Source organism: Mus caroli, unplaced genomic scaffold (genome assembly GCF_978045245.1).
Source record: "Mus caroli unplaced genomic scaffold, Mus_caroli_1 scaffold_15, whole genome shotgun sequence".
In the NCBI taxonomy this organism is placed as follows: Eukaryota; Metazoa; Chordata; class Mammalia; order Rodentia; family Muridae; genus Mus; species Mus caroli.
In genome coordinates this window covers 66,210,083-66,234,735 of record NW_028227270.1, presented here as the reverse complement: position 1 = coordinate 66,234,735, position 24,653 = coordinate 66,210,083, and the positions used below count along the sequence as shown (strand labels likewise).

Here is a 24,653-nt window from a genome sequence, read left to right as displayed (position 1 = left end):
AGAGGAACAGCAGTACTGTGAAGTGACACCAGAGAGCAGCATTGCCTGCAAGATCTCAAGACTGATGCTAGATGCTTCCAGGAGCTGCCTGCTGGTGGCGAGAAGAAAGACACAATTCCCCCAGCAGTAGCTATTGCTGTGATTGGAGTCCATGGGCAGGATGGAATCCTCCCCATGTGCATTTCTTTGGGGTACATTGTAAAGGAGGGGGTGGGTCTTCAGCGAAAGTAAGAGAAAGGCATGGTCACACCCCAGACTAAGGTGAGCAGGGCTCTGCCCTTGACCTCTGTGCCACCAGAGCTGATGATATTCCAGGAGCTCAGAGAATGAGCATTGAACTTTTTGTGGAAGGGGACAGAGTGGGTGTGCCCCCAGCAAGCCTATTGAGCCATCCCCAATGGGCGCAGAGATCACCAGGAAGGGAAACTATGCCAAGATCTAGAGAGCAGAGCAGCATGCAGCAGCTTTGGGAAAAGCCCACGAATCCTGGTCCTGCGAGCTCTGAGCACCCGAGACGGCACGACTTCAGCCTCAACCCTGGGCTTCCTTCACAGCCTGGCGCTGGCACTGCTTCGGTGAGCCTGTTCTCAGAGCCTATTTCCTCATCTTTAATGTGGGCCGATCTGTTCCACTGAGTAGTCTGAACATTAATATTCCCAGGGAACTCTGGGCCAGTGGCCTGTTTGTGTCCCCCTATCCCTTGTCCTTTTTCTCTATAATAACATCTAAATGTAATAGCTCCCACGCTGCTTCCGGGAGCTTCATTCGGGTGGTCCCGGAGAGCCATCCAGCTGCCTTCAGGGCCAGGAGCATAGATCCAACAGGGCTGACAGCAGTCACCAGTCAGGCTCTGTTCTCATCCCTTTTTCTAGTAGACTGTGCGCTACTCTGATAATGAAAATGCTGACTACAGAAGCAGTGGCTCTGACAAAGATGGTAATATGAGAGAACAGCCTTTTAAAACTAAAAATAGAGAGGAAAATACCGGTTCTATTGAAATAAGAACGGGCCCAACCCCGTGGTACAGACTCTGAATAACAATCTCAGACGAGGAAGGAAGAGCTGGGAATCCACTTTCAGAGAGGAGCCATGTGGGGTGAGGAAGGGTGAGAAGCTTTAAGGGGCGTGTGGGTGTGAGGACAGAGAAAGTGGCACAGGCCAGGAGACATCAAAGAAGGTGGTGGTGGTGCTGGTGGTGGGAGCTGGTAGTGGTGGTAATGGAGGAGGAGGGAAAGGAGAAGGAGGAGGAGGGCAGAGAGGAGGACAGAGAGGTGGAGTGAGGAGGATAGAGTGGAGGAGGAGAAAGATGGAGAGGAGAAGGGGAGGAGGAGAAGGATAGAGAGGAGAAGAGGAGGAGAAAGGAGAGGTGGAGGAGGAGAAGGACAGAGAGGAGGATGGAGAAGAGGAGGAGAGGATGAGGAGGAAGAGGAGGAGGGAGAGGGGAATGAAGCCCCTACATGAAGTAGGGTTGCTACAGAGGAAAAGGCAGTGTGCTGTGAACTTAGCATGAGGAACAAAGGAATCTCCAGGTGCTTAGAGTCTCCCAGCAAAATCTGGAGGAGGAAGATTCAATTCCATCCATCTGAGAACAGAGCCAGAGGTTGGGGGAGGCGTGTTCCGGAGGGACAAGGACAGAGACTGACAGCAATGGGACATCACTGAGTTGACTGAGCATTAGAGCACTCACTGTTTGAGTATATAGACAGCACACATTTTTAATCCCAATTTTCATTCCAAGTTCATTTGAGAGGGAATTAAAGGGGTCATGTCCATTAAAGGGGTCTTGTCCTCCAGTCCCTTCCAAACCTCTCTCAGTGAGAGCTTAGGCTGGGGACTGGAGTTTTTAAGCACTGGGAACCTATTTTAAGATGCATCTCTGGCTGAGAACTTCTAGTAACAGGAACGTACCAGAAATCGTTCCGTGGTTCTGGCAATGCTAGGAAGCAGATTAAGGCCCACACAGTTGCACTCTGTCCAGCACTGTGCAGAGCTTACTGACATGTGTTCTCTCTCATGTAGATCTCGCCCATCAGTGAGCCCCATTTTGCAGAAATTCAGCTTATTCCTCCCTAAAGAACACTTCATTTCATCCCTCATGAGCCCTGTGAATGACTTTAGAAATGGCCACCTCGCAGGTTGGGGAATCACAACAAGTGAAAGACCCACCAGCCACCATGACACAGAGAGAGGTCTGAGCAGAGTACCCTGCCCACCACACTGGAGCCTGCCACTGTCACCTCCTCCCAGGCCCAGCCCTCAGCCTACCTTCTGCCAGTGTCCAGATGGACAGGGCCAGTCTCTGTTCCCATGTTAAGATATCCTGAAGCTGCCCAAGGCAGGCAGCAGATGTCCCTAAGGCCACGGCTCCGAAGATGTACTTCAGAGAGGGTTTCAGATACAGGGTCGGCTGCTTGAAGTATCAGGTGCTGTCTGGAGCCCCACAGTGGGCTCTATTATGCCTGCGCACCTGTTCTTTGGTCTTCGGTGGACTTCAGTGTAAGGTTTCTTTTCTCCTTGTGAGGTGCTTATTCTGGTACATTGACGTTCCCTGCCTATTGCTGCATAACAAACCATTACAATCACTTCTTTCTAGAAGCTTCTACTCCGGATCCTGCAGCTGGCCGGGCTTTGCCTCTCCTGCTCTCACCCGGACTCAGGTGAGGAGCTGCATGTGGTTGCTGGGAAGCCAGATAGGTCTTCAGTTATGTGCATGCCTAGTAATCAGGCTAGGGTGTTGGCTAGGGCACCTCAGTGCCCCCCCACCCCCATGTAGCCTCTCACCATCCGTAAGGCTAGACCTTATCATTCCAAGTACTTACCATGCTCCTGATGATACTGCACTTGTTTGTATCCAAAGGAAACCACTCTTGCGCTAAACCCAGAGCACTGGAGGAAGAAGTCTGGGAGCTCCCGGGAGCCTTGTCGTGTTTAGAAATGTCATTGGCATGTCCTAATGGCCTGCTCCAGGAGCCCCTATCAGAGGCTCCTATAGTATCTCTTCCTTCTCAGTATCCCAGTCTCTTCTGTGCCTCATGATCCTGGATTCCTGACTCATGGATCACCATCATCCAGAAATTCTGTGCCTCACCACCACCTCACCTCCACAGTACATCACACCTACTTAACAAAGCAACGGGGCCTATGGCCTTCCCAGCCACGAGGTTTTATCTTGTAGCACTAATAGTGAGTGTCTTTCTATAGAGGGGATCTTACATTAAACAAAAAAGCAGTTGGTTACAGCCATAACAGCTGTGCCACCACCACACCGGTCAGGCACATCTTGCCTTGCATGTTGGTAATGCTGCACACAGGGTCCACAATTGAGAAGGACTGTCAATGCCAGCTCTTCCCCAGCAGACTTCAGAGTAACCTTATAGCACTAGGCTAAAATGTAGTCATCTCATCAGTAGGGACTTAGCATCTACTTCTGAAAGGCACCCGACAGCACTGGCCTATGTGAGGACAGAGGACCTCCCCGGCTAACAAATTATAAAGAGGAAGCCCATCCCTGGTACTGAAGTTTTTACCCATCAGTCTATGGCTCTGGGTATGTCTCTCCGCCCCTCACACACACAACCCGCCCAGCCAGACCCGCCCCCCCCCTTCCTTCTAGCTCTTCAATCACTATTTCTACTGTTTGTCTAGATGCTTTTCTAAGTCTCTAAAACATTCAAGGGATAGTATTATGTAACAAAGTTTTTGTTCAGAGGATGGGCAAGATCTCTGATGGCCCATTGGCAGTCACTTCATACATAGTTTCTCTGCCCAGAGGGAAATGTTTCTCTTTAGGGAGAATGGTTACACAACAGTCTACTCTAAAGCCAAGGCCTGCCCCAGACTAGATTCCAAAGCACAAACGCTTTTACAACTCTTTACCCTGTCCTTGGAGTGGTATCTTGTCATCCATTTGTTTGAGTTATCCTGTGTATGGTTATGCTTCTAGAAGCTCAGGGTCTAGAAAAACACGGGCACATAATGACACAGTCATATGTGCCACATTATGACATCGTATACCTCGAATGTATTCAATCTTTGTGTGTACATTTTGCATTGTACTTTAAAAAAGATTTATTTATTTATTTATTTATTTATTATATGTAAGTACACTGTAGCTGTCTTAAGACACCCAGAAGAGGGCATCAGATCTCATTACGTATGGTTGTGAGCCACCATGTGGTTGCTGGGATTTGAACTCAGGAAGAGCAGTCAGTGCTCTTAACCACTGAGCCATCTCTCCAGCCCTGCACTGTACTTTTGCAGAAATGGAGATTAGACTTAGGGCCTCATGCCTCAATTAAACCTTTCTTTAAAAGTTGACTTGAGCTCTGGACCGACGCTTACAGGAACTGTGAGTCAGCAGTTTGAACCTACCTCTGATCTAAGTTCTGGTTTTGGCATCCGCTGAGTGACTGGCTATCCTGGGCAAGTCTCATACTGCTCACCTGTACAACAAAAATAATCAGAGCAAGAGCCCACCTTGCACAGCTGTGGGGAGGGAAAGATGATGTAATGCATGAAGACAGCCTGGCACAGTGCCTGGCACACAGGTAGACAGCCTGGCTCAGTGCCCAGCACACAGGAAGTGATAGGTAAACATATGAGCCAGGACTTCTTTTCTCAAGTGGGAAACCAAGCTCCGTCTGGTCCTGAATGATAAAGTGTGTGTTAACGAAAGGTTGGTTGGTTTTGCTTTCAGCTTGGGCAGGAACAATAATCGGGGGGAAAAAAAAGGAATTTCCCCAGGGAATATGGACCAGGTTTTAAAGAAAACAAGGGAGGCAATGGGGAAGCCAGCTGGTTGGCTTCTGAGGAGAGAGGACTTGAGAAATGCGGAGCCTCTTCTTCCGCATCAGAGCTCCTTTTATCCGGAAGAGTTTCTCATTTAATTATGCATGGAAGGTAGACTCAATGGGAATCTATTTGCATAATAAAAGGGGTGATTGATTCCAGTGCTGTGGTGCCTTTACCTTTCAGGACGCCCCGGTCTCTTTGTCTCCTTTCTAATCATTTTTTTTTGGGGGGGGGCATTTTATTTTCTAAAAGAGTAAGAAATGTAGCATAAGAAGATATCAATTCAGGGAAAGGAGGTGCCGTGGTAACCAAAGGGGTTAATTTGACTTATGGCCAGGAAGTCTTTCTTCTTTTACTTTTCCCATGAAGGGCAATAGCTAACGAAGAAAGTGTGTCAATTCCTAGGTTGACAGGTTGGCCGGTTTGTCTGTCTCTGTCTGTCTGTCTGTCTCCTCATTCCCATTAGAAAGTTTCCTCAGAAAAAAATGTTAAGACATTCTGAAAACCTATACATTTTAACAAAGAAAACTAGATGTAAACTTAACATTTATTGAATAAACTTGCATTTATTCAGGAATTCCAAGAAAATTTGATTTAAGTTTCAATGGTTTAAGTTTCAATGTTATGACCAGTTTGTAGATGTAGATCTCTGGGTTATAATCTACCTACCAGAGACTATAATCTTCTTGAGTCCTTGATACTGTGAACTGAAGTTGGGGTCAGGGAGGAAACACATACCTATATGCTAAGGTTTCTACAAGACTGGTTGAGTGATTAGAACTTTGGCAGTATGGAGAGTTGGAGAGTTACAAACCCAGGGCCAAGTTATACTGGTCTATCTTTCGTCCCTTTAGCAGCCATTCATTGCCTATCTCCGTGTCTAACCTAACATTCTTTCAAACATCCGTTAAACCTTTAAGATGTGTTAACTTTCCTGATCGCTAGCTTCCACTCATCCAGTAGCTACAAGCTGGCTATCACACTGCATCTAGAGTATCTCACTGGCTCTGCTTTGCTAGAATCTACTTGTCCTATTGCGGTAGCTTTGACCAGAGCTCTGTTGAGGCTCACCAAGGAAAGGCTATTTCTTTCTGGCCTTAAAGCTACCCAGAGTTGGTCAATTTGGGCTGTCAATCGCCTGGCTAAGACAACCCATCAAGAAGGTAGCTTTGCCTAATGCCATAAGGTGTTGTCTTTTATGGTAAGATGCATTTTTTGCGGTCATCAGACAGTTGGGCCTTGTCTTTTAATTCAGTTAGTTAGTGTGTGTCCTTTGATGAGGAACATAACCCTTATGAATCAATTATTATTGAAAGGTGTGTATTATGTGCTGTTGTTTGGTTGATTTGCAGTGTTTGATGTCTTTCCTAGTTCTCTGTTGCTTATCTGTTATTCAAGAGTGGTTGGTTCCTCTCTGAGCCTCATGAATGTGTTTGTCTATCTCTTGAGCCCAAGAAATTGCTCCCATCATCCTCTGGAGAGCTGACTTACTAGGCTCAAGATCTTTAAGCTGTCTTTTCTCATAGCAAGTTTTGCTTTCTCCTTCAGTTACGACAGGTAGTTTTGTTGATGATATTAATCTGGGTTGGCAGGCACTGTCTTTTAAATTTTGAAAACTATCATTCCCAGCTCTCATGGCTTTTGATTTTTCTGTAGAGAAATTTTGTTGCTAAGCTGAGGGGCTGCCTTCTCATGTGACTTTGTGTTTCTCTCCTGTTGTTTTCAATATTCTTTCTTTGTGCTGTGTGTTTAGTGGATTAGTTACAATGTGGCTAAGGGAAGCTCTTTCCTGGTCCTGTCTGTTTGGGGTTGTAAATGACTCCTGGGTCTGGATCAGCATCCTTTCCCCTCATTTAGGGAATTTTTCTTCTGTAATTTTGTTGAAGTTATTTCTGTGCCTTTATAATGGAAAGCTCAGATTTGTACACCTTAGATTAGGATATGAATTAAAAGGGAAAAAAAGGTAATAAAACCCCCATGGAAGACATAACAAGAGTCCCTACCCTGTAGAATTTGACCAGACCCTGAACTCTACCCTGATGAGATGAGGTGTTCTGCCAAGGAATCTTGACTTGTTCTGCCAAGATGTTCCGTCAAATCATCTTTTCTGTTGTCTGCTTCTGTAATTCACTTGCCAAGTCCTTACTTTACCAAATTCCTCTGGAAATCCCCAGCTTGCCTCCACCCTGCTTCCCCCCCCTATAAAAGAGACCTAAAAAGTTTCCCCTTCACTGTTCTCCCAAAGCCTGCTTTAGGGAGACAGCCCTGTACTTAAGCAAAGCGTGCTCAGTTCACCATAAAACAGGTTTGTGGCCTTTATTCTTGCTCAGTGGAATTAACAGAACAAATTTATAGTTATTCTTTTTTGAGGTTCTTTCCTTTAATTTCTTAGATTTTTTTTTTAAAAATCTAATTCACTCTCTCTGGAGGCCATTACTGTGAGATGATTGAATTTTAGGTGAATTCTAGTTGCCTTGGTTTTTCACATTCTTTGTGGTTTTGTACTAGGACTTGTGCGTGCGTTCAGAGGTTATTGGTTGAATTTATTTATTTCTTCAAAATTTATTTATTTTAACTCTTTTTTTTCTTTCAAAGCAAGTGTTTGCCTTATTCAAGAGAAATGACATAGCCGGGCAGTGGTGACACACGCCTTCAATCCCAGCACTAGGGAGGCAAAGGCAAGTGGATTTCTGAGTTCTAGGTCAGCCTGGTCTACAGAGTGAGTTCCAGGACAGCCAGGGCTACAAGAGAAACCCTGTCTCAAAAACTAAAAAAAAAAAAAAAAAAAAAAAAAAAAAAAAAAAAAAAAAAAAAAAGAGGAATGACATGGTTGTATGGTTGTAGTGTTACAGTGTTGTTGCCCTGTGTTATAATGATGGTTGGGGCACCCAACTCTAATCCAGGTCTCCCCAGGTTTTATCCTCACCACTGCCACTCTCCCACAGAAACGATCTTTGCCCCTCTGATGTGCCATTCACTGGTCAAGACAGCCTGATGCACAATAGGCAGAGTGTCTGCAGTGGCAGAGGTTAGGGAGATAGTTATAGACAGGGGTGGGAGTCACCTACCTCATCTGACCTCTGAGTGGGCTGATGCACTTCCTCTACCTGGGTGGTATGCTCTCATGGGGCATCACACAGGGGCTGGAAGCTTGATAGACACCCTCACCTTTCCAGAGTGACAGGCAGAGCTGAATGAAGCCTTTCGAGTATAAAGTCTTCTAGGTGGTGAGCAGGGCTGGAGCTCCCTAGGCACACAGTCCTCAGTGAGGTCACAGGAAAGGCTTGCGTCACATAGACACACTAGCCTGATTGGAGAGATGTGTAGGGCTAGGATGTCACAGGTCCACAGTCTCTACTGGGCAGGGGAGTCTCTCTAGTCCTTTGTTGGTTCAGTCAGATAGACCAAGACACCGAAACTCAGTGGCTTATACATAACAGAAACTTATCCCCAGTTCTGGGCCCTGGAGATTTTGTGTAGCTTTGGGGTCCCTTGATTCGTAAGTTTCGATTCGACGTTATCACACACGGTTGAAAGTCACATTTTTGCTGTGGCTGTTTGCTTAGCCAGAACTATTGTGCTTGAACCAAGTCTTCATGTTTAAAAGGTACAAATTTTCACTGCCCTCGTGAAAAATGATTTTCTCATTATTCAGTACAATTCTCACGGGAAATCAAGTTTTCAGACAGACAGAGCCCCGTTTTAAGTCTTCTAAAGGAAACTTCACCAGAGGTGAGGAGAGGTGATAACCATATTTTAAAATACAAACTTCCAGAGCCCAAAAAATGATAGAATGTCTTACTTCAAAAAAGTGAAGAATATTAGCCGGGGCTGACCAGTTGGATTCCTGTCATGCTATTGATACTAAAACTGTTAAGATACAATGAATTTTAGGTTAGGAAGTCCTAGGATAAACTCAGATTTCTGTCTCTTTAAAATGATTTCAACTGTTAATATTTATTAGGGACTCCCTAATAAGATTTGGTGTTGACTCTTTTACTCAAATTACACAGAAATGATTAGTAACGGGCTGGAGAGATGGCTCAGTGGTTAAGAGCATTGGCTCCTCTTCCAGAGATCCTGAGTTCGATTCCTAGCAACCACATGGTGGCTCACAACCATCTGCAATTCGATCCCATGCCTTCTTCTGGTGTGTCTGAAGACAGTGACAGTGTACTCATATACAGAAAATAAATAATTGTTCTATAATTAGTAACAATATGATGCAGGAGGCCAGCTGCACCACTAGGTCATAGTTGGAGTTCTGAACAAAAACAACAGAAGCAAGAGTGAGTTCACTTGTTTCCTGTTGGTGACCTGTCTGCCTCCCACAAGGATGGAGAACTGTGAACACTGCCCTAACATGAGGAGATTCTTACACCAGGAAGCGCCAACATAGCAGGGCCAGGGCACAAAGTCTGCAAACACTGTCAAATGGAACTGTAGCCAGAGAGAGTATCCGTATGTATGCACTTCATACTTTTCCTGTGAACTGCAACCTAACGTGGTCAGTAGCACACTAGAGTGTTGGCAATTTACCTTTATGGTAAATCTCAGCTCAGCCCACTAGCTGAACTTGAGACCTATACGGCTAATGGTTAGACAGATACCACCCAGACGGTGAGTAGCCTATTTCCATTTCTATCCATTGCTTCCCTTTTTCTGTCTGTACATTTTACCCAGACACAAAGACACTTCAGAACCTTTATGAGTCTACTGTGGGTCTTGGGGTTGGCTAGCTGTTCTATACTCGATCATCTTTTTAAAAATGAAATGTATGTTCCTACTTCTACTACTGCCCTTCAGACTTCTTGAAGGGGCAAAGGGAGTGAACAGAGCAATTTGGGGGCATCATCATTGAGTATTTGGTTACTTTCAGTCAAAAGTATTTGGGTGAGTGTGTCCTGTTTTACAGAATAGGAGATGAACTCTCTGGCTAGAGAAACCACCGAAGAGTCACCCCTCTCCCTTGGTGACTCCCTTGGTGACTCAGCCAGCAAGCCTTCCCCAGTGTGCTCCCACATCCTTTCACAAGAACAGCCTTGGCTCACCCCCAGCCTCTCTTCCAGGACACCTTTGATTCTGTTAACCATGGGAGCGCTCCTATCCATACAGATTAGATTACTGTAAAAGCCCGGCATTTTCAGTTCCTGCAGTTGGGTAGAGGTACAGGGGATGTTTAAGGAAGTTCAGGAAATGAAGATCTGCTCCCGAATCAGAGAGAAGAGAGAGAGGAGAGATGAGACAGGAGACTGCGTGGAGGGGGGTGAGGGGATAGTTTGTTGCATTTTCAAACAGTATTTCTTTTCCTGTTACAAGTAGGCTCAATTTTAAACATATTCATTGTTATTCTGTTTCCTGCCGAGTATGTGCCAAAGCTACAGCTCATTCTACTGCCTCCTTTAGGTCCTAAGAGATAGCCTAGGCCTTGAAGACTCAGGTTTGCAGGAGAGGCTTGGGTGCTTTTATGCTTCCTTAGAGACCACAAAAGAGAGGTGCTGAGGTTGCTGTGGGCCCAGTTCTGTCTGATTGGCCCAGTGAGCAACAGGAAATACTCCTTCTCCATGATGTCAATGCTACTCAGTACAGGGAGGCTTCAAAACAGGAAGCCCCAAGGTAGCAAGGCCTCCCTACTCAACTCTGATCCATCTCTCTATGCACTCCCCAAGAACTGAGAGAGACAGGGAGGACACGGGCTGCTTGTAGCTTCATGAAGCTGCTTGGAAGAAGATAAAGGAGAGGGGAGGGGGGAAGGCCATGCTGTTTGAGGTAAGGGGTGGAAATTCTGGGAAATCAAAGTGCAGAATTTCATTCGAGGAATAAATTATTCCTCCTATCTCTCTAGCGAGGATTAAGGTGATCTGATTCCCTCTGCCTTTCCTGGTGGTGGTCCCACACTCTCCTGAGGCGTAGCCCCATGACCAGGGACTTCATAACAGCCCAACTAGCCCTGCAATGCTACAGATATCTTGGAAAGTTAGGTCTTCTCCCAGGTCAGAGACTTCATCTTCCCGACCAGAAGAACTGGTCTCCATTAATGGACCTTCTCTACAGTTAAAACGATAACATTATTTTCAAAATGGTTATGAATCTTTGTGATCTTAGATTAGGCAATATTTTTTTGACATATGACAACAAAGGACAAGGACCGATAACAAAAGTAAATTAGACTTTACAAGATCTGAAGCTTGCTTTCAAACTGATATTTCATGCCTCTGTTATCCCAGCACTCAGGAAAGCAAGGCAGAAGGGTCAAGAGTTCAAAGCCAGCATGAGCTACAATCCAAAACTCTGTCTTAAAAGCCCAAGGATTAGAGAGAGAGCAAATACCAACTCTGAACCTCGTCACCAATACTTACAGAAAAGAAGCCTCGTGCTGAGGTGATGGCTCAATGGCTAATTAGACAGGAGACTGGAAAACAGGGATCGAAGACATTCTAGAGATTAACATAGAGAAAGCAGCATCAGACAAAAGACTAGCAACCATAGCTTACCTGTGCTTCATTCAACCAAAAGGAGATGACCAGAGAAACCAACAATATAACAGTTTTAGAAGGTGGGGTACAGGGGTTGGGGATTTAGCTCAGTGGTAGAGTGCTTGCCTAGTAAGCGCAAGGCCCTGGGTTCGGTCCTCAGCTCTGGAAAAAAAAAAGACAAAATAGAAGGTGGGGTACATAGTGAGTAAATCACTCACAACAGGTTGCTTTTCCCTCTTTACCTTCTTGGCGCCAGAGCACAGGTGAGCTATGGCCCACCTCCAGGCTCCTCTGCATCTCTCCCTTAATAAACTCTCTCCTTTTCTATGACTATCCATGTGTGTCTGTACAATTCATTGTAAAGAGGCACAAGAACCTGGTGATTCCAGAACTCGCCCTCAAGACTCAGGGGCGAGACTGCTGGGGTAGGAATGCTTGCTATAAAGGCATAAGGACTCCAGTTAGTAACCTCAATCTCTCTCTCTCTCTCTCTCTCTCTCTCTCACACACACACACACACACACACATTTAAAAACCTTTGTACTTCAAAGGACAAACTTACTAAAATTAAATGCAGAATGAAAGCTGTTTGCAAGTCATATATATGATACCAGATTTGCATCTATAATACAGAAAAACTCACAGAATTCAACAACAAAAAGATAAGTAACCTGGAACAAAAATGGATTTAATGGGTATTTCTCCAATCAGTACATGGGGTGGGGTGGAGGGCGGAGGGAGCGGGGGTGTGGGGGGTGGTTGTCCACGAGGGTTAGGAAAGTTAAGTTGAAGAACAGGGTTTAAATGGTCTGTGAATATGATTGAATGACAGACTTCTAGGATCAGCTTCAGCAAGACAGCTCAATTTTGTTCTAGAGGTGCGGGGGGGGGGGGGGGTGGATAAAGGAAGAGGGCAGCAGTGAGGTTATTTCTGATTGGTGTTCACTGTACACTTCATTTGCATTACACAGCAAGGCCCTATCATCTGAGTGGGAGCATAGCATCTAATTATCATAGGGCTCCAAGAGGGAGAGCATTTGCATGCAATTGTGTCAAAGGTTCTACTTAGGATAAGCATCCATACTCAGGGACATCTTCCAAATAAGGTCAGATAGAGAGTAGGATGCCCCGCTAGGGGAAGGGGGTCCTCCATTTTGCGCTGAACTTGGGGAGATGTTCATGAATACGGTGGACTGCAGTCTTCAGCAGCAAGGCCCTCCAACATTCCACGGCTCACACAGTCGTGGCTAGAGCTCCCTGTACCCACTTCCTCTCATCTCTTACTGAGGACACACCAGGTTTCTTTTCGGTGTTTAAGCTTCTGAGCTGGCTCCCATAGTGGGGACTTTTGTTTGCTGTTTCTGTGGGTGGGTCCTCTGCAGTCTGTCCCTGACTCCTGGCAGAAGGGGCAGCCATCCTCACAGCCCTGGCAAGGTCGTGTTTGCCTGTGGGTTTCCACTGTCTTTACTTCTCTCTGCTTCTTCAGAGGAAGCTCCTGGAAACAAAACACTGGCGTGAGGATTGGTACACAGTAGGGCGATTAGCACAAAGTAGGATCTCAGTAAAGCATGTCCAATGAAGAAATGGCCCAGTGCACACCTGCATAGATGGTCTGTGTCGTCAAGCTGTCACACCTCTCCAAGTGACTTGTTGACATTCTGCCAAACCTCACTGCCTTTCTGTCCCTGAGCAATATTCTCTGAAGATACCTTAGTCAGTGTTCTGTCGCTGTGAAGAGACACTGTGGCCAAGGCAAGTCTTATAAAGAAGAACATTTAACTGGAGCTAGCTTACAGTTCAGAGGTTTAGTCCATTATCATCATAGCAGGAAGCATGGTGGCACACAGGCAGAAATAGTACTGGAGACAGAGCTGAGAATTCTAAATCTGGATCAGCAGGCAGCAGGAAGGGGGAGTGCCACCGAGCCTGGCTTGATCTTCTGACACTCCAAAACCCACCCCCCAGTGATACACTCCTACTAAGTCACTCCTTAATGAGCAAGCGTTCAAATCTATGAGTCTATGGGACCATTTCTACTCAAACCACCACATTCCACTGATTGACCATCTTGTGGCTTGATTAGGACTGTTCTTCATTGCTGAGAGTTGATGTGTCCCAGTTGCTCCAATCTGTTCCTACGTTGGGAGGGTAGGGTGCAAAGCAAGAGATGTCAAGGACTTAATTGCCAATAAAACCCTTTCTGGCCAAATTTGAGCAACAAGAGGCACTGGAATGACTGGCTTTCAGGCCAAGCCCACCTGGATTCCTTTCATCAATTTAATGATTGCAGCCCTGTGGGTGATGTCCTAGAATCTTTTCTTAGAACTTGGGCTTCTGCAGAATGTTAACTGACAGCAGATCTGAAGTTTTTACAAAACCACAACCAACTAGAGCAAATATTTAAAGAGAACGAGTTTGAAAGTTAAGTACTCGCTACAGCTGTATTCCTCCAGGATGGAGGTATGTTCAGAACTGTTTGCCTATTAGGAGACACAGCTAAGGATGCACAATGTTGGGGTAGAGGGGATGTCTAGCTGATTAAAGAAAGAGAGTCGTCATAGTGGGATTAGGAAGATAGGAACCTAGCTTGGGAGGGCTTATCACACTAACAGTTTTAGCTTAGAGGAAATCAGCTTGGTAAAGCACTCTCCTACACTACGGAAGGCTTATGCTCGCTACCAAGAACATGACGGTGCTGATGCAGGAAAGAGCTGGCAACAACTAACATCACTCCGCAGGACCGCACAGACCATCTTTATGCAGTAATGTTCAGGTTTTGCTTTTGAAGCAAGAGTTAGAGTCTTGGACCAGGTAGGATCATAAGACTACACAACCCAGACACAGATCCAATCTTTAGACACTTTTCCATTTGGGAGAACAGCGCTAATGACGGTCCCATTCTCTGATGTTCAAGTGTGTGGTGTATGGATACAACAGCAAAGCACTAGTTTAGTCAAGGTAAACGGGCAGAATCCAGTGTGATGTGAGAATCCAGACCACATTACCTCTGAGGCTGCAGTACCGGATAGAAGCCACACCCCTCCCAGACACCCACAAGCCTCCTACAGAGACCCTCCCTGTCAGTGGGTCTCCAGCTGACAGACATCAGATGGTAGGTAAGGTTTAGTGACCATTCACTGTGCCCGCCTTCTGCCTGAGGATCAGAGATCCTGAATGCAGGCTCCCACTGTGAAATTCACCCTCCTCCTCCTCCTTCTCCTTCTCCTCCTCCTCCTCCTCCTCCCCCTCCTAGATCTATAAGGATTCCTGCTGCCTCTCTCATGTGCCTAGTTCTCCTAAGGAACCCACCATACTGTCCATTTCTGGCTCGGACACCTGAATTTGTCTGAGTCTCTGCCCTGCTGTTGTTGTCTGCCAGCCCAGGCCATTAGTAACTTTTCTAATATATTTCTTACTCCCAATTATCTGCCTCAGTTTCCCCTTGAGCCTCACAGCTGAGTACTTTCAGTCAGGTCTTAACTATCTAATTTTCCCCCTTACTATAAATGGCAGAAGAACTTCATTAGACATTTTACACGTTCAAAATCCAGGTATAACGTATCCTGTTTGAACAGGAGTGCCTATTGGTCACCTTACATGTATTAAGAATACACGCTTAAATGAACTTGAAAAATGTGTGTGAGTGTTTTGCTTACTTGTATTATATGCGCTGCAGGTATGCAATGCCTGCAGAGGTCAGAAGAGGGCACCTGATCCCCTGGAACTAGAGTTACAGATGGTTGTGTGGAACTATGTAGGTGCTGGGAACTGAACCTGGGTCCTTTGGAAGAGCTCTTAACTACAGAGACAGCTCTCCAGTCCTTAACTTTGAAAACTTTTATATACAGCTGTGCAAATTTGCTGGTCATATATATACATTCATACACAACACACACACACACACACACACACCTCAGGAAAATCATCTTAGAACAGTTGATTATAAAGCAGCCATTTGACAGAACTTATCATATACAGGTATGGAAGTGAACCCTGACTTTGCTAGGACTTGGCTTCCTGGGTAGCAAAAAACAGTCAAGAACATAAACAGCTGAATAAAATATACACTGGATAACTGTACAATGTATACATACAACTCAAATATTATATTATCCAGTCCTGTAGCATTATTTATAACAAAATGTACTGTCTCTTAGGGATACACTATCGTAGCATTAGAATTAATCTTAGCACAAATTTCTATCTAATAATAAAATTGTCCCCTCCTAACATTGACAAAATATATGTGTTTTATATGGGGCAGAGCCCAGAAAGCATGCAAAAAATTAAAAAATTAAAAAACACCTTACATAAAAAGAAATGTTTTAAATCTGCCTAACAAAAAATCAGTTTAGATATTTCCTGAGTATTTTAACAATTTAATCACTCTTTAAGTGAAAGACATCCATTATCTATCTTTGGGGTAAGATGTAACACGTGGCCTTTTTCCTATTGCACACAAAGACAGCTTGCCCTGGTCCTGAAGGATGGTAGAATTTGCATCTTTTGAATTCCCAGCATGAAAGTAAAATAAAGCATAAAGATGCCTGACTGTACATAAGTAATCATTTCATGTGCACAGCATGTGTATACCCATCCCACATTTTCACTTGCATAATGAGAATATTCATTCTCAGAAAAATTCACTATAGGATTTTCAAGAACTATCTCATCCTGACAATCCTATAGGAAGATTTTTTTCCTACAAGGACCAATTAACTTTGTCCCCATGCTGCTTTAGACACAAAATGGGACAAAAAATAATACATTGATGCAAAGTGAACTTTTGGATAAATCATCATGAGTTTACAAAAGATTGGTCACTTAGAAGTCTTGCTAGGAGACGCCGTGATAATGCTCACATATTGCACAAATCACAGTCAAGTTCTCTTAAGCACTTTGTTTCTCCGTGTTCCTGGTGGTTCAACAGAACTCAGGGCCTCAGAAAAGCCCCAAAGAGAAACACACTTCAGCCTCCCTGGTCAGACGGCAGATGCCCTGAGACTCAATAGAAATCTAAATTCTAAATTTCTTCCCAGTTGACAAGGCCTGTCATACAAACAGCGTAGTAGCTCAAACTATCTAACAGCACCTCACGGCTCAGAACTCCAAGGTGCACCAACTGGAGAAAGACTTACTGAGGCTCAGACTAGTCCAAACACTCATTTCTGTTCACTAAACAAAGACAAGAGGCAGCTGATGGTGACTATAGGGGGAAGAAAAGCCTTCAATAAGATGACGCCAGCTGCTGTTCCAGTCATCCGACCTTTTCTTCCTACTGGAGGTCAGCTGTGAGTGGACGACATCCCAAATGTGTCATTATCTGTGTGGGATGTCTGTTACCAGAGCCTGGACCCTGGTATCCCCAATGGGTTAGGGCTTAGCCACCTTCCCACAACAGGCAGGTTAAAACGACCAAATACTCAAAAGCAGAGGAAGGAAATGTGTCCAACTGACTACATTAGGAAGGAGGAGAGGTTCACTGAGCCCCAAGGTTGTCTTCCAGGGTCCTGACATCCTGACATGGGGTTTAGGTTTAAGCAAAGGTTAGAAGCTTGAGTAGCTAAGCAGTAATGGTCGAGGTGTGGTACACAGATGACTGCCATCAGCTCCTGCCTCTCCTGCAAGCTGCTCTGATGAGGTGTGAGAACTGTGTGGACTCTTTCAGGGAGACAAACTCCCTACTTGCCTGGCATCATGGCCAAGCCTTTTCCTTCCCCATCATGACATGTTTGAGACATTCCAGTTCCTTCAGTTTCGTTGTCTGAGTAGTCTGATAGCTGATGTGTGTGTGTGTGTGTGTGTGAGTGAGTGTGTGCCAGTATGAGTGTTTGAGTGTGTGTGAGAGTGAATGTGTGTGAGTGTGGGTCTGTGTGAGTGTGTGAGATTGAATTGTGTGAGTGTGTGTTTGTTGTGTGCAAATGCAGTGTGTGAGTGAGTGTGTGAGTGTAGTGAGTGTGAGTGTAGTAAGTGAGTGTGTATATGTGTGTTTGTGTGAGAGGGTATGAGTGTGTGTTTGTGTGTGTGAATGCAGTGTGTGAGTGTAGTGTGTGTGTGTGTGTTTGTGTGAGAGGGTGTGAGTGCATGTATGAGTGAGTGTGTGTATGTGTATGTATGAATGAGTTGTGAGTGTGTGTGTGTGTGTGTGTGTGTCTCCTTAGGATATCTTCACCAGTCATGACAGTTCAAGGATGATTTGTGAGGATCTGGTAAGCTGAGACCTATAAGACCAAATGATGACTTTCTTTATGTCATGAAGTATCCAAGTAAGCACAGGAGAAGGTTCAGATTTGGGGGAAAGGCTTGGATATGAGCCTACCAGAGGAAGTGTTAGATTTAGGTCATGTGACCAAAGATAACCTAGTAGTGTGCTGTCACTTGGGGATGTAATGTTTATCGCAAGTCTTAAGCCCTTTGTTGTCAAAGTAAGCCATATCTGCATACCTACACAATTACTTCTGGGTCCTGCCAGAGCTATGGAGAGCTAGCAGAGAGACCATGACTCAGGGGCCCAAACCCCCTTGATCACTCAAAAGTGGATCTTCTCTGCAAACCACTTTCAGGAGCTTGTTCAACACTGTGCTGGGAGCTTTCCATACCTGGAACAGCAGGTTAAAAGGCAGAACTCAAACTTCTAAGAAAAGCAAAACCAAACAAAAGAGAGCACTTTAGAGTGGCCACTTTCACACTCAGCCATGAACAAAGGGAGAGCCCAACACCTGCCCTAGGGAAAGGCTGCACTGCCAGGGCCCAAAGCCATACAGGAAGGAGGCCATCATGGTACCCTGGGAAGTCCAAAGCCATATGGGAAGGAAGCCATCATAGTACCCTGGGAAGCCCAAAGCCATATGGGAAGGAAGCCAACATGGCCAGGTATCATGGTAATGAGATGCCAAGAACCCAGAGTGGTTCCCAACCTAACCACACACCCCATGGAGGCACAGGTAGGAAGCTGTACCAACTCTATCAAGTGACCAGTATCCACCTCCTTCTCTGAGATGAGCTGCCCTCTGCTGGAGAACGGACTTGGACTGAGTATCCCAGCCTAATCTGTCAAGTAGGAAAATCTGTGGCTGTGGGATTCAGGAACAAGCTCTGGACTACTGTGGACATAGATCTCACTCCATCTTGTCATTCTCAACTGTGAACCTTGAGGAACTCACTGCCTCTCTTACCTTCCCAGTCTCAGCAGAGAACACGAAGCTGCCTTCACAAAACTACCCAAGGGATGAATGTGCTGTCACCAGAATCCAGCCGAGAATGTTTTAGAACATGTTATAGGAAAATTCTTTTTCATGTCCAGATAAGAAGGTACTTTTTTTTATTAGATACTGAATGAAAAAGTGTTTGTTCCAGCAGCACAGACAGTAAACTGCCAGGAGCCATTAGGGAAAGGGCTAAGGCAAGCAGATGACTTTCCTGGAGATGGCCCACCATTTTTTTGCATGGTCTATGATAGGTGAGCTCTGAGAGGCAAGGCCCTAAGAGACTTTATCACAAGATTGCTTTTTGCTATTGATATGCCTCTCCTATCACTTTTACATAGTTTAACAATTCCTAGGCATCAGGCCACCTATTGGGCAAACTTCCTGCAGATCAACACAAAGATGATCTTTCATGAATTAATGCTTCTTAGATGACTTGGGTAAAATAATTTTAAGAAGAAAATTTTAAGAGATGGTTTTAATTGTTTTGCTAGAAAGATGTAATAAAGGTAGAATCAAGAATAGAATGTACCCACTCCTCAGAACAGTAAGTAAAGGCTGCATAGTAAGAAAAACAATGAGCTTCCATAATTACGCTAAAAAGAAAAATAGGCTTGGGACAAATTTGTGTTCAAGGAAAAACATTCAGGTCCAAGGATGAAGCCAAAAGTGTGCACTATGATAAGGCAAGGCCATGTGAAAACTGTTGCTTCGAACTCATAATGAACTTACAGCAGGAAACACTGCTTTGAACTTGTTATTGATATCTTTCTGTAACTCCCCTTTTTTGTAACATTTTATCTATCAGGTAATTCTTACATGGAGAACTTTTTGTCTAAAAGCTATGAAAAGCTGAAGGCAATAAAGAAAGATGATATGGTCATTTTCCCCCTTCAGTTGGTGTCTGTGTTGTCTGTGTGACTTCTTTCTCTTCCTTTCATTTCTCTCTGGTTCAAAAAGAGTTAACAAGCTCCAAGCCTCTTGTGTGGCCAGTGAGGGTCTCTTGGCTGACTAGCCAGGGGAAGGCACACTAGCAATAAATCCTTTGCCCAATTCCCCGCTGCATGGGTTAATCCCCAGAAATCAGTGCTTATTTAAGCACTAATAATAAGAGAATTATAAAATAAGAGGTTAGCACTTATTTAAGCACAAAGAGTTAAGTTTTCAGGGCTTAATAAAGCACAGAGAGTTAAAGAGAAAAGACGCTAGTGGGTTTTAGCCACAGAATAAGCCAGAGAGTGTAACCTTTCCAGAGGTCATCAGATTCTAGTCCCCAGCACAGTTAGAGGGAATTACAAGGCTGGAGATCATAATTCTTTTGTCCTTCATCCAACTCTATGTTCTGCTTCATCTCCAAACCCCAAAAGGCCAGCCCAGGCTCCTGGCAGTAAAGCCAGGATGACATGCTCGGCAGAGAATGAGCATGACCCCGTGCAAAGATGATGTGCAAACTCACGAGCATGGACCCTGTGCGAGAAAGATGTGCAAATTCATGAAGCATCTTTTATTTTTAAGTGGAAAAGGTTTTTTAAGAATGAAAAAGTGGGAGGAATTGGAGGAGGGAAAACCATAATCAGAATGTAGTGTATGAAAAAAAATCTATTTTTGAACCTCAGCCTGTTGCCGTGCTGTGCGGGTGGGGTGGAGGACACTCAGAGGCCCGGCTGCCACTAAGATGAGCAAGTGAGTGATGGAGAGATGGAAGAAAATGAGAAGCTGAGCTATGTGTGCATGATAAAGAGAGAGTACTGAGAAACAGTCTGATGGGAGCAGCCTGCCCTGCCACCTGAGGCCACAGTGAGGTCCTAGCTAGTGCTGCTACCAAGAACCATGTCTAGGTCTGTGGCCCTGCAGCATCAGAGGTCTGTGTAGATGCCCATGGCCCATGTTACCACCAAAGACCGTGCTGATTGTTTTAGGATGTTACTGCTGTGCACAGATACCATGACCAAGGCAGCCCCTACAAGGACAACATTTAACTGGGGCTGGCTTACAGGTTCAGAGGTTCAGTCCCTTATCATCAAGGCAGGAACATGGCAGCATCCAGGCAGGCATGATACAAGAGATGCTGAGAGTTCTACATCTTTATCTGAAGGCTAGCAGAATACTGTCTTCTCGGCAGCTAGGATGAGGCTCTTAAAGCCCAGACCCACAGTGACACACCTACCCCAACAGGGTCACACCTTCTAATAGTGCCACTCCCTGGGCAGAGCATATCATATACAAACCATCACACTGATGTCCCTGGTCTGGGCTGGCATGAGGGTCACGTTGATGTCCAAGGGCTACACAGAGCTGGCCCCAATCCTTGCCTGGGCAGTGCTGCAGAGCTGGCCCTGATGGTGTGAGCATGGGAGAACTGGCAGGCTGACTAACTTAGCTGCTATCATCTAACATCCAGGCCCAGATCCAGGGCTTTGAGTTGGCCTACTCAGTCATTTACCCCATCTATGAACCATGAAGAGTGTGAAAGGGGCCAATCCTGCAGATCCAAAGCTGCAGGATCTCTATGTCACAGGGCAATGACAGGATATTCGAGAGGAGGGGTCCCAGTGAGGTTCCAGTATTGATAGAGTAGCAGAAGCCACAGACCTGGAACCAGACTCAGGACGAATTGTAATAAACATTTGCAAGTAAATCTGTTTAGGCAAAAGGGTGACTGTGTGACACAGTGTGACACACTGCAGCTTCCACAAGAGGTTTCTGCTTGTTTGTTTGTTTGTCTCTTTGCTTTTTATCTTTGTCTGTTTTGTTTTGTTTTGTTTTGTTTTGTTTTGTTTTTGCCAGTGAGGGAGGTTGCAAGGACGGAGGGTGGATATGGAGGGGGGGGGAGATGAATGTGACTAGTGTGCAGGATGTGAAATTCACCAAGAATCTATAAAAAAAAGGTTTTTTTTAAAAAAAAATCTATTTTCAATTTTTTAGAAAACATAAAAGGCACAAACCACAGGGGAAGGCATTGATTTGATTAAAATCCAAAGCTGCTGAGTGAACGTGATCCAATGACAAAGTGGAGTGAGTAGCCAAAGGTGGGGGAAGGGCCTTACGGACACCGGAGACCAGGATATTGTAAAGAAGTCCTATCAATCAGGTATAGAAAGGCTGTCAACCTAAACAGCAAATGGATAGTCTCTGAACCCACCCAGGAAAGGCATGTGCATGGGAAATTCAAGAGGGCACAGCCACAGAGCAACAGGCTGTAAAGGGGACTTGCAAAGGATTACATAGAGCAGACGTTCTCAGTTGAGAGCATCACTTACAGGTGGTGATGCACAGCCAGGCAGCTGCTGGACATCTTGTCCTTGCAGAAGCATTTTTTCCACCGGGCTGTAGTGGTCTCTGCATGGCTCTGGCCATGTAGCTAGTTACCATTCCTATCACTGAGTGTATGTACGTGGAATCCCAGTGTCCTAAGTTGTTTCCTTGGTTATTTTTATTAGGATTTGACAGACATGATTCCCAGGACAAAGAGACAAAGGAAGACTCTGCGAAAGTAACAAGAAACTCACAGGAGAAGAAACAGCAAGAGTGCCCCTCAACCAACCAAACAAACAGCAAACAAACAAAACAACCCACAAATGCACAAAAAACAGTCACCATCATCAGTAGAGACCAAATGAAAACTAGTTTCTATTTCTCAGTCAATGTTTCACAAAACTGTTACTGTCTGGCCCACACATGGGCACTAGGAAGATGTAGAGCATGAAGCGTCAGTGTGAGAATCAAGGAGTATGTGAATGGGTTCTATGGCGAATCTCTCCATCACAGAAAAATCTTGAGAACCTGTATCAGATAAAGGTATTACAGGTTCTAGAGGAATTCTTGAGGACACCTCAGCTGCCCATCAACTGGGCGACGCATCAGTCAACCAACTCTGACAAGGGCCAAACTCTGACAGTTGTCACCTACATGGAGACTGGCTCCAGGATCCCCAGCAGATGTCAGGATTGGAGGATGAAGGTCCCTTATCTAAAATGGGATAGTGTCTGCATAGAGCCTCATACTTCTGCCTGTAGACTTTGAGCCATCTCTGGATTATTTAGATACCTAATGCAAGGCAAATGCTGGGCAAGCACTTTATCCTGCATTGTTCCGGAGATAACAGTAAGGAAAGAGATTCTGTGTTCAGTGCAGAAGGCTTTTCTCCCTGAATTTCTTGTTCTGCAGTTGATTAAGTCCTCCGATGTGGAACTCTCAGGCACAGAGGAACAGGTATGCTTGGGCGTTGTGCCATTACTGCGATTACTCATTCCACCATTAGGCAAGGAAAACTACCAGAGAGAAAATAAGAAGGATCTCTTGCCAGGCATCCTCATTATAGTGACATTGTCTTTAAACCCTGTGTGACAATCCCTGACACATGGCCACAATGCCCAGGGAAGACAAGGTAACCTGGAAGTCCACCTACTTCCTTAAGAACATCCAACTTTTAGATGATTATCAAAAATGCTGCACCGTGGGAGCAGACAATGTGGGCTGTAAGCAGGCCAGCAGATCGGCATGGTCCTGCAAGGCAAAGCAATGGTGCTGATGAGAAAGAACCCCAGGATGTATATGGCTATCCAGAGGCATCTGTAAACTTCCCAGCTCTGGAAAAACTGCTGAAATCATAGTCATGCAGCTGGCCAGTAAAGTAAAGGCTGCCATCCCTCCATGGGAGGTCATTGTGCCAGCTCAGGACACTGGGGTAAAAGAAGACCTCTTTGTTCCAGGCCTTTAGGTATCACCACTAAAATCTTCAGAGGTACCACTGACGTTCTGAGCCATGTGAGCTGATGACAGAGGCAAAGTGAGAGCCAGTGAGGCCACACTACAGAACGCACTGAACATCTCTGCCTTCTCCCATAGACTGATTGATTACCCAGCAGGTGTTAGACAGTAGCAGCATCTACAGCCTGGAAGTGCATGACATCACAGAGCAAACTCTGCACTCTGGATTCCTGGACGTGTCCAAACTGCTGTCAGTGTTTGTCTGCACCCAACTCTTACCTCAGTTGCACAATCTGTTATCAGTGGGTACCTGCAGGTCCTGGCTTTATCTGTGAAGACTGAGGATCCCTTGCAACTTGATGAAAAGGTGAAGAAGACCTTCATGCCTGATCCATTTGCACTCTTGGCTGCTGCCCACAAGTCTGCCACCACTATTGATGTTCCTGTAGCTCCTGCAGCCCTAGGCAAGGCTGAAGCCAAGGAAGGGTGGGTGGGGTGGTCAGATGAGGCTGTGGGATTTGGTCTCTGACTAACTCCTTCAAAGCAACAAGCTCAGCCAGCTTAGCTTGAGAAACATGGCAATAATAGCTCACTTCTCAGGAGAGGAGGAGGAGAGGGAAGGGAGGGGGAAGAGCCATGGGCTGTGTTCTAATAAAGCTCAGCTTTTAAAAATAGTATAACAACATACATTGGAAATGTTACAGGGGGGCTGGAGAGATGGCTCAGCGATTAAGAGCACCGACTTTTCTTCCAGAGGTCCTGAGTTCGATTCCCAGCAACCACATGGTGACTCACAACCATTTGTAATGGGATCTGATGCCCTCTTCTGGTGTGTGTGAAGAGAGCAATGGTGTACTCATATACACAAAATAAATAAATTTAAAAAAAAAGAAAATGTTACAGGACAATAGATGAATATTAGGTATATGTTTTAGAGCAGAGGAAGGTCAGAGACAAGATGATACATACCCTTGAGTTGATTTATAGGCACTCCCAAGCCATTCAGACTAAGCCACATTGTTCTGGAGCATCATAGTGAAAACATGAACTCGAGCACCAAGCGCCCCCTCTCTTTAGCAGAACGGAGACAGCCGCACTATTAAGGCGAACCAAAGAGATTCTGATTGACTGGCCCCTGTTTGATTTGCTGGTCTGGGAGTTGGTACCTAGGATGCTCTGTGGGATATTCTTCACCAAAATACCCATCTGTGCCATGTGCAGTGTGTGCATTCCTGAATATGGACTAAATTTCACACAAGAAAACTTGTACAAAAATATGAAATCTTCGGCATGCTATGGCACTCACACCTTTAATCCCAGCTCTCAGGAGGCAGAGGCAAGGTAGATCTTTGTCAGTTTGAGGCCAGCCGGATCTCAAGTTCATGAGCAAGCCATGAGGAACAAGCCAGTAAATGGCACTCTTCTATGGCCTCTGTTTCAGTTCTTGACTTCCTCCATGGTAGAATGTGAC

The 24,653-nt window shown here is 45.2% G+C and overlaps 1 pseudogene across 1 annotated transcript; it reads left to right on the top strand.

The window, feature by feature from the left end:
- The first annotated feature begins 338 nt into the window (after positions 1–338).
- On the top strand, positions 339–23,711 carry LOC110307676 (large ribosomal subunit protein uL10 pseudogene; annotated as a pseudogene). The gene is made up of 3 exons (XR_015045366.1): positions 339–575; positions 2,594–2,657; positions 21,913–23,711. The product of XR_015045366.1 is annotated as a large ribosomal subunit protein uL10 pseudogene (transcript).
- The last annotated feature ends 942 nt before the right edge of the window (positions 23,712–24,653 follow it).